This window comes from Octopus bimaculoides, chromosome 1 (genome assembly GCF_001194135.2).
Source record: "Octopus bimaculoides isolate UCB-OBI-ISO-001 chromosome 1, ASM119413v2, whole genome shotgun sequence".
Classification (NCBI taxonomy): domain Eukaryota; kingdom Metazoa; phylum Mollusca; class Cephalopoda; order Octopoda; family Octopodidae; genus Octopus; species Octopus bimaculoides.
Window position 1 is genome coordinate 43087446 of NC_068981.1, and position 10131 is coordinate 43097576.

General features: G+C 32.5%; 1 long non-coding RNA gene across 2 annotated transcripts in view; it reads left to right on the forward strand.

Annotated features, from left to right (window-relative positions):
- Nucleotides 1-449: 449 nt before the first annotated feature.
- LOC128247326 (uncharacterized) overlaps nucleotides 450-10131 on the forward strand; it is a 235704-nt gene continuing 226022 nt past the window's right edge. Inside the window, exons 1-2 of one of the 2 annotated variants that reach the window (XR_008263708.1) lie at nucleotides 450-677; nucleotides 5319-5693. This is a non-coding gene — a long non-coding RNA (uncharacterized LOC128247326). Of the gene's footprint in view, nucleotides 678-5318; nucleotides 5694-10131 lie in introns of those variants that run through there. The other variant, XR_008263707.1, reaches the window with a different exon arrangement.

A 10131-nucleotide genomic window follows, 5' to 3' on the forward strand; every position in this document is an offset into this window, starting at 1 on the left:
TATGCAATTGAATGTCTTTCTATGAGGAGAAAATATTGTTCTGTTGCATTTTGCTCACTTGCCCACCCACGTCATACATAAAACATGCATGTATACACACATACTTACATGTGCGTGTGCATGTATGTGTGTGTGTATGTGTGTGTAGGTGTGTGTATGTATACTTGCACATATGTGAGTTTGGAGGCATGTCGAGATGTGATCTCAAGTAGTTGAAAATACAGCAACATTATTTCTACTAGTCTGAAAAGAAAGATGCTATACAAACATACATATGTACTTATATGTGGGTGAAAATAAAAGCACGTATGTATGCATGTGTATCTATATATGTTTCCGTCTGTGTATGTATGGATGTGTGTATTTATGTATATATATCGAAATACACTTACAAACACACACGTACAAACACGATTATCTAATCTATACATACATGTATATATAGAGACAAAGAGATAGAGAGAGAGAAAGAGAAAGAAAGCAGTAAGAAATGCTGGTGACAGTGAAAGAGTTAGGGATGAAATGCTTGTTATAGATGTAATGGAAAACAGTAAGACAAAGACAAGATAAAAAGATGATGAGAATAACCCAAAAAACTAACAACCAAATACACAGAAAAACTTTTCTTCACAACAGAGAAATGGTTTCCTCGAGGAAAATAAAATGTTGTTTCCAAAGTGAGTCATTGATTTATTTTTCTATCTTTTAATTTTTTCCAAAAGACTGACAAGCTAACCAGAATAAGAAATTCTATTTAGGTGCAGCGGTAGACAATTATAGAATATATATAGCTATATGCAAATTTACATATGTATATATATATGAATATAATTATATGCATGTATTTATGTATGTATGTATATGTGCGCGAATGTGTGTGTGTGTATGTGTGTGTGTGTGTGGGCATGGTTGTGTTTAAGTATATGTATATATTCACATATACATACATACATGCATACATAATATAAGCATATATTTATTATATGTATGTATTATTTATATATGCATATAATATACATATAAAATATATATCCATCTATATGTACATATATATGTTTGTATGTGTATACACACACACACACACACACACACACACATATCTATATACATAAAAAACCATTCGCCCCAAAATTATATATTTATATATATTATATTTATATTGATATATGTACATACATATACACACATACACACACATATACAGAAATATATGCAGACACCCCCCCACCCATATGTCAGTATATCTCTCTATCAATCAATTTCTCTATCTCTTTCTCTCTCTCTCTCTCTCTCTCTCTCTCTATATATATATTTCTATATATATATATATATATATATATATACTTTATTTAAAAGCAGCAGAAATATAACAAAAAAACCGTTACTCTGAGTTTCACGTTCCCGTTCATCGGACATATATATATATATATATATATATATATATATATATATATATATATATATATATATATATATATATATATATATACACACACACATATATATGTATGTGTATACATACATATATGTGATGGAAGCATGGTTGTATGGTTGAGAAATTTGCTTCATAATCATATGGTTTCTGTTTCAGTCCCACTCCGTGGCACTTTGAGTATGTCTTCTATTATAGCCATAGGCTGATTAAAGAATTATTAATGGATTTAGTGGTTGAAGACTAAAAGAAGCCAGCTATGTATTATATATAGATATGTGTGTGTATGTGTGTGTGTGTGTGCAGGCGTTTTTGTTTAGATTTCTGCTTCTTTGAAAATTACTGAACTATAAGCTGTGGAGTTGTCATTTTCCCTCTAAACAAATCAACTTCAGGCTTTGTGCCTTCAGAGACCTGTTGAATAAAGGATGAGTTATTTGAAAAACAAGAATGTATTAGTGACAGGAAAGGCATCCATCTGTAAAACAATGTCTCAACAATAGATTCATCTAACCCATATTCATTATCATCATCATCATCATCATCGTCATCGTCATCGTCATCATCATCATCATCATCATCATCATCGTCATCGTCATCATTATCATCATCATCAACATCATCAACATCATGGTTTAACATCCGTTTTCTATGCTGGCATGGGTTTGACGGTTTGACTGAGGTCTGGAGAGCCAGCAGCTGCACCAGGCTCCAATCTATCTAGCAATGTTTCTACAGCTGGATTCCCTTTCTAACGCCAACCACTCTGAGAGTGTAGTGGGTGCTTTTTACATGCCACTGGCACAAGGTGCTTATTACATGCCACTAGCACTTTGATCACATTCAGATAGTGCTTTTTATATGTCGCTGGCATGGGGGCCTGTCAGGGAGTTCTGGTATTGACCACGTTCGATGGTGCTTTTTACGTGACATGCACACAGACAAAAACATATGATAATAATGATATATATATATATATCAAAACTGGGTATACGAGGCATCAGATGTAGCATGCACTGGTATGGTCATGTAATGCATAAGAATTAAGACAGTTACATCATGAGATACTGAACTCTAATTGTAGAGGGAACATGTGCAAGGGGCAAACCCAGGAAAATGTGGGACGAAGTGGTGAGAAAGGATCTACAAATTTTAGGACTCACAGAGGGGATAACAGGGGACCAAGACTCTTGGGAGTTTGCTGTGGTTGAATAGACACATTAAGCTAAGTAATAGCATAGTTGTCCTTGCATACAGGCTTGTCCCCCGCATTATTCTCCAGCTGAGCATTTCTAACCTTGCAGGCTCATAGGTGCTGGTGCTATGTAAAAAGAATCCTTACTGGTGCCATGTAAATACACCTATGCTGGTGCTGTGTAAAAGGATCCAGTACGCTCTGTAAAATGGTTGGTGTTAGGAAGGATATTGAGCTATAGAAATCATGCCAAAACAGACATGGAGCCTGGGCAGGCATTGAGACATAGAAATCATGCCAAAACAGACACAGGATCTGGGTAGATCTTCAGTTGAACAGCTCCTATCAAACTGTCCAAACTATGCCAACATGGAAAATGGATTTTAAATGATGATGAAGAGGATAATTTATCTATATATGTATGAATAAGGCAGCAAGCTGGCAGAATCATTGGCATGCAGGGCAAAATGTTTAGAGCCATTTCATCTGTCATAAGAGAAAAATTTATTAATTTTTCACTTTAAATATATTTATTTATATTAAGGGCATTACAATACATAAATGTAAATAAATAAATGAATAAATATATATATATATATATATATATATATATATAATTTTCTTTAAGTTCGCTTACGGGAGTAAGTTTTATGGGGTTCTGCTGAGCTGTGCCATTATAATGTAGGATACACATGGTGATAATAATAATAATAATGATCCATGAATGGAATTTATAAATATTTTAATACATCACTGTGCATGTTTCCACAAGTTATGTGTTTCTGATGCTGATAGTCTGTATTCCTGTGATGATTACAGTACAATCTGTAATATCAATGGATATCAGGTGGATCTTACTCCATGGATATTACAGATTGTACTGTAATCACCTCAGGAATATGGACTATGATCATAAGAAACATGCAGCTTGTGGAAACATGTGTAGTGATGCATCAGAATATTTATAAATTCCATCCATGGATTATTATTATTATTATTATTATTATTGTTGTTGTTGTTGTTGTTGTTGTTGTTGTTGTTATTATTATATTTTTATTATTATTATTATTATTTCTATCTGTATATAATGGGCTTCAAGTACCATACAGTGGAACTATATCCCAAACCATGAGGGGTTGAAACTGAATTTCTTAATCACACTGCCTTTCCTGTGCCTATATGTGTGTATATGTGTGTGTGTATGTTTGATTGTGTGCATGTGTGTGTGATTGCATGTCTGATTGTGTGTGAGTGTGAGTGTGTGTGTATTCACTAGATTATTTCCATTTGAATTTTGTCTTCTTTTCATGTTATTTTACTTTCAGTACAAGTGTGAAATTGATTATTTAGGCACATTTTACTAATTTTGTTAATTGTCTTTTACTTACTATTTTGTTTTAGGTTTGTTAAGAATAGGTTGATGGAAAGTAACATTCACATTTATAAACATAGAAGAAACATTTCTTTGCACAACTGTGATTCAACTTGGCATGTTATCATTTCTAAAAATGAGGCAGAACAATCAAAATTTATAAAATTTAAATATACTTCTAATTTAATTAAAAATCAACAATTCAAACAGCCAAATGTCTGTGTAAGAATTTGAGCAACATTTATTTGTATAACAAAATTTGTCTATTAGCAGGAAGTAGTCTTTGGTGTGATGTATAGCATAAGATTCAGAGCAAAATGTGGGTGAGATAACAATTTATGTTTGGATTGCATTCCAATTTTCTGTTTGTAATTCAAGAAAGGCTACCTGTGAATGTTATTTTTGTATGTGAGATTCTTTGAGATGTGATACTAAGAACCAACAGTTAAGATAGGCCTATGTGAGTTTAATAATGTCAATATTTAAAGTTAAGTAAGGCAGTGAACTGACAAAACCATTTACACGTGGGGTAAAATGCTTAGTGCATTTTGTCCATCTTCATGTTCTGAATACAAATTCCACTGAGGTGATGAATTTTGCCTTTTATCATTTTGCGATTGATAGAATAAGTACCAGTTGAGCATTGGGGGTCAATGTAATTGACTTACTCCCTCCCATGAAATTGCTGGCCTTGTGCCAAAATTTGAAACCAATATTTAGATTTAAATATATACCTCTAAAACATAGCTAAATATCTGCAGTGAACTGGAATATGAAAATTATGAGTTTTTAACCAATAAAATATGTAGTTCTATATTTAAGAGATGAGGAATTATGTACATTATTCACATTATTTACAATTGACGGATATTTGTCCACATCTTGTTTGTTGTTGACACAAGGTTTCAGCTGATATACCCTCCAGCCTTCATCAGTTCTCATTCCTAAGGTATTTTTCGATGTTGTTGTTGTTATTATTATTATTGTTCAGTAGTTTTATTTTTATAACGTGTTTTCACTTCACTACCGAGCGCAGCTCTGTGTGCCTTGGGTATGTGCTGTGGTTTGCTGTGATGCTCCTTTGGTTACTGTATTGAAAGTGTTTTGCATAGGATGTGTGCAGTTCCCAGTAGTGCAATTTTCTGTATGTTATATATATTTGTAAGTCCTGGTGTTTTTGTTATGTATTTGTCTGAATATTTTTTTATTATACCTAAGGCACCTACTATGATAGGAATTGTTTCTGTTTTTAGATTCCACATTCGTGTTACCTCTATTTCCAGGTTTTTGTATTTTGAAAGTTTTTCCATTTCTTTTAGGGAAACGTTGTCATCTGCTGGTATTGATACATCAATTAGAAAGCATTGTTTTTTCTCTATTATCATTATTATTATTATTCAAGTCACTGCCTGGAATTGAACTCGGAATCATGGGGTTAGTAGTCTGCACTCTTAACCCCATGATTCTAAGTTCGATTCCAAGCAGTGACCTGAATAATAATAATAATAATAATAATAATAATAATAATAATAATAGCAACAACAACATCGAAAAATACCTTAGAAATGAGAACCCAGGTTCGAATTTTCCCCAAGACATCTGATGAAGGATGGAGGGTATATCAGCCGAAATGTGTTAGCAACAAAGAAGATATCCGTCAATTGTAAATAATGTACAATAAAATATGTATTCAACATTTTAACTGCTCTGATTCTGTTGCAACGTATTTCTCATTGAAATACTTATTGAATACTGTATTTTCATATGTAGTGTCTAGTGTCAAGTGAACTGAGTGACATACATAACAGATGCAAAGATGTCAATGGTTATATGTAGTTCTTAGTTCAATACTCCGTGACCATACCCTCTCGAACAGTGGTTCTCGACTAAGGTCCATATGGCCACTGAGGGCCCATTTAAGAGTTTTGGGGGTCCACACATCAAAATAGTAAATTAGAGATCCACAATTGTATTTTAAGGACCCCTGAAAAAAAATTTCGTTTTAGATGTATGTATTGGTATGTATTACAAAAGACAGCTAGGTTTCTTTCTTGAACATTTTGCATAGTTCAATGTAAACAAATTAATATGTGAAAAACAAAATAGGAATTTTGAAAGATGTTTCTATAAAACTAGTTTATAAACATCGAATAGCTGTGGGTGGGGTCCATTAAAATAAAATAGTAATCAAATAGTCCATGGATAAAAGCGGTTGAAAACCCCAGCTCTAGAATAATGAATTCCAGGCAACATTATTCTGTGTGTCACAAGATGGTAGAATAAGGATTAAGGGAGATTTAGTTGTTAATCCAAGCAGATCATGTGACCATGTAATTGTTCCCACATTGGTTTGCCGTTCGTCATAAATATTCTTTAAGATAAAGTGACAGACTGATGATGTTAATGAACTGTTGCTCAATATGTAAGGAAACTGCAAGGTCAGTCACCTGTCTTGATGACAGATGATCACGATCTACAGCCACATAATGATACAGTTCTTAACTATTTATCCAATTTCTGAACGGTACTGTTTCAGTTTTCTTTTTCCTGTTCTTTACAAAATGTAATCAGCAATATACTTTATTGCTGTTTACCCCTCAAATGAACTCTCTCCCATAGATCTATGAAGGAAGGCATTCCAGCCATGGTTATCCTGTCCTTTCCCTTTTCAAGTAAACTTTTCTCCAAACTACATTATTGAATGAGTCTTTTTTTTTTTTATAAGGCAGTAAATCATGATTTTAGGAAAATTTTGCTATTATTTCTGGTAAATCAAGAAGTTCTCTCTTTGGCTTGCAACATTCTTTACCATAAACCCTGGTCAGTAAAGACAAGCCTAAGTTAGTGTAGCAATGTTGGTGTCCAGTTTGATGAGATCTGAGCATCACAAATGATAACAATCATGAATGGCCACCTTAGAGTGCATATTCTAGCAACTAAACTTTGTGGTTATTTTCTCATTGGACTAGTACATGTGGGCTGCATCACATATTAGAAATGCAAATTAGCAGTCATTAGCCAATTGTTACAATTTTGAGTCTGTAAGACCTAAGTGTAATGAAGTCATATCATATAGTACCAAACATCAAATCGCAGCCAAGGAATTATACCCAAACCATTGTGTTCAGATCGAAAGCAAACAGGATCTTGTTGGGGATTGATTATGTCATCAAACAAATAGCTATTTAGGATAATGTCACCAAACAAATAGTGATTAAGAACTTGTTTTTATCAATAGATGGGATGTATAGCAAAATACACTGAACCCAGCAGATGCCTAACTCATTAGAATCCCAGCTGTCATAAACAACATATTGGAAATTCATAAACAATTTTGTCCTTCATGCCTTTTCCCTGACAGACCATTAATTATATTTAGGTTGTTTGTCTGGTAACTGACCAGTGGCTGTAACAGCTAAAGTTAGCTTGCTACAGGAACTTATGCCATTCAATTTGGCTCTGAAATTCTATATCAACAATCTACTAACCTTGCTGACATGCACATCTCTCATGGATACACACAAACTGATTCATTTGGTGAATATATCTCTTTCCTGTTGTTGCAACAACAACATCTTTTTTGTTAACAATAAATAAATATTTTTGTATTTGGACTTCACATAGGTTTGTGTTCTGTCAACCAACCAAATATTTTGTCATTACACTCATATTACCTTAATGTATTTAATTACTAATCAAAACAGAGTAATAAACATTGTACAGTGAAGCCTTTCACTTTAGTATTGCATTTCATGGTGTCATGTGTAAGAGCAGAGTGCAGTGAGATAGGGGAGAATAACAATGGTTATTCAGTCAAAATGTTAATATATCTTTAGGCAGCCATTTGAATGCTTCCTAACCCAAAGCAGAAGCATATTATTTGTTTGATTCTAATATATGCAGCTTGAAATTTCATTTAAAAGAGTTTTCTCGTGAAATATTCAGATGTAAATTGTTATTTTGACTATTTCATGATAAAACTGAAAATGTAGAAAGTTTTATGTCTTTCATAGCACATTTGGTGAAAGGGTTACTAAGTATTTTAGACAAGCAATTTTGCCTTTAGCTTATTTTTTTTTTTAAATCAAGTATCTGTCAGTTTTCATTGTCTTAACTGCATTGCTAAATCTTGGTAATAGTTTCATTTAAATTGTGGTCTTCAGAAGGCTATAAAAAAGATTTCAATGATAGAACTATTTCAAAACCTTCAATTGTCAAATAAATAATTTAACCAGTAAAAAAAATATGAAATAAAATGTAATTTAGAATAATATAGAATGTAAACATTGAATTATTCATCACTTCATAAAAAGAAGAAATAAAAAAAATAGGGAAACAGGTAAAAGAGAAAATGAAAGGGGAAAAATATTACAAAGAGAAGCCACATTAACAAAATAGCTGCTGAAAGAATTTCAATGAAGATTAGTTTGACGAAAAATTGGATAACTTTAAATTCATAAACAACCTGATACTAAATATTGATTGTGAGATATAGAAAAAAAATATTGTTGTTGTGATAAAGAAAATAGCAATTGTAGTCAATTTATTGAAGACAATTTAGGAACCCAATTTAAGTACAGATCTGCTGTTGTGTTTAATAATATGTAATTTATCAAATTGAAGTGCTTTAAATATTATAATATTAAGAGATAAGAAAATAACTTTTTGAAGTTACAGGAAATTTTTAAAGTTTATTTTTAAAGATTAGATCTTTCTATAGAATACACTAAGAATATATTGTTGTCTGCAAGCTGGAGAAAGAGTAATGGGAGGTATATCGAGTTTGTTATTCAAGCAAATTCACTTATCAGAATGTTATTTGTTCCTGAGTAATCTGGGTTTTTTATTCAGTCAGATATTTTAAATTAGTACAAGTATTTTTCTAGGCATTTACAACTTGCTTGCAAGCATTTAGAAGACCAGACTTCTCATTGAGAGATTTTAGGATCTCGTGAGGTGGTGATTCCAACTTCACTTGCCTAATGCATAGTTCCACCATTTGTTAGAGTGTATAGGTAAAAAACAAATGTTGCCCAGTAAACCACTAGAAGACAGAACATCTGGTGTATAAACTTTTATCTCCTTTTAGACGACCACAGATATTGGCATCTTGGAAGAATACATACAGGAATCAAAGTATTGGTTAACAATAACTCTTGAGCTTCTGTCTTTTCTTCTTATAGCCAAACCAAACAAAACTATAACTAAATACTCTGAAATGTCTATCACATGGAATAACAATAAATCTGCTTGACAATTTTCCCTCCTGTTTGCAAACATTCATAAATTGTAGTTGAACATGGACCCTAGCTATTACCTATTATTACCTCCCAAAACATACATTTTGTTCTCTGGAGTACAAACCTCTCATCCCACGTCTAGAGTTCATCTTTGCTGTTCAGGCAACATCTTGCATTCAGTCTTCACTCCAAAAAATGGTGCCTGGATATATGGTAGAATATGATGTAAGGGAGATTTGCAATTATTTCTTGCAGTGAATGTCCATATAGAAGCCCAAGTCATAACACTCCTTTACATTAACATTATCATTACTCCTTTTGACTCCGTACTCTTTTCACACAGAGATTAATGGTGCAGCAGAATCTTTTATCATCTTGAACTTTCTACAACATTTGTACCATCCTTACACCTATTTTGAACAGCACAAACTCACAAAATAACTGCTTTCTTCTTCACTTTCAATGTATGTATGTCATTATTCAGTTTATTTCAAGACCTCTTGCCAAAATAGAAAGAACAAGTTTCTAAATATCCAAGGTTCCTTCATTGGAATTTCAGCATCAATAATAAGGTATTTTTGTTTGTATGTATGTATGTATGTATGTATGTATGTATGTATGTATGTATGTATTTATGTATGTATGTATGTATGTATGTATGTATGTATGTGTGTGTGTATATGTGTATGTATGTATGGATGCATGTTTATATGTAATGTATGAATGTATATATGTATGCATGCATGTATGTATAAATGCATGCATGTTTGTATGTATGTAATGTATATATGTATGTTATGTATGTATGAATGTATGTATACATCTATGTTTGTATGCATGTAATGTATGTATATATGCATGTATGTAGATATGTATGCGTGCATGTTTGTTT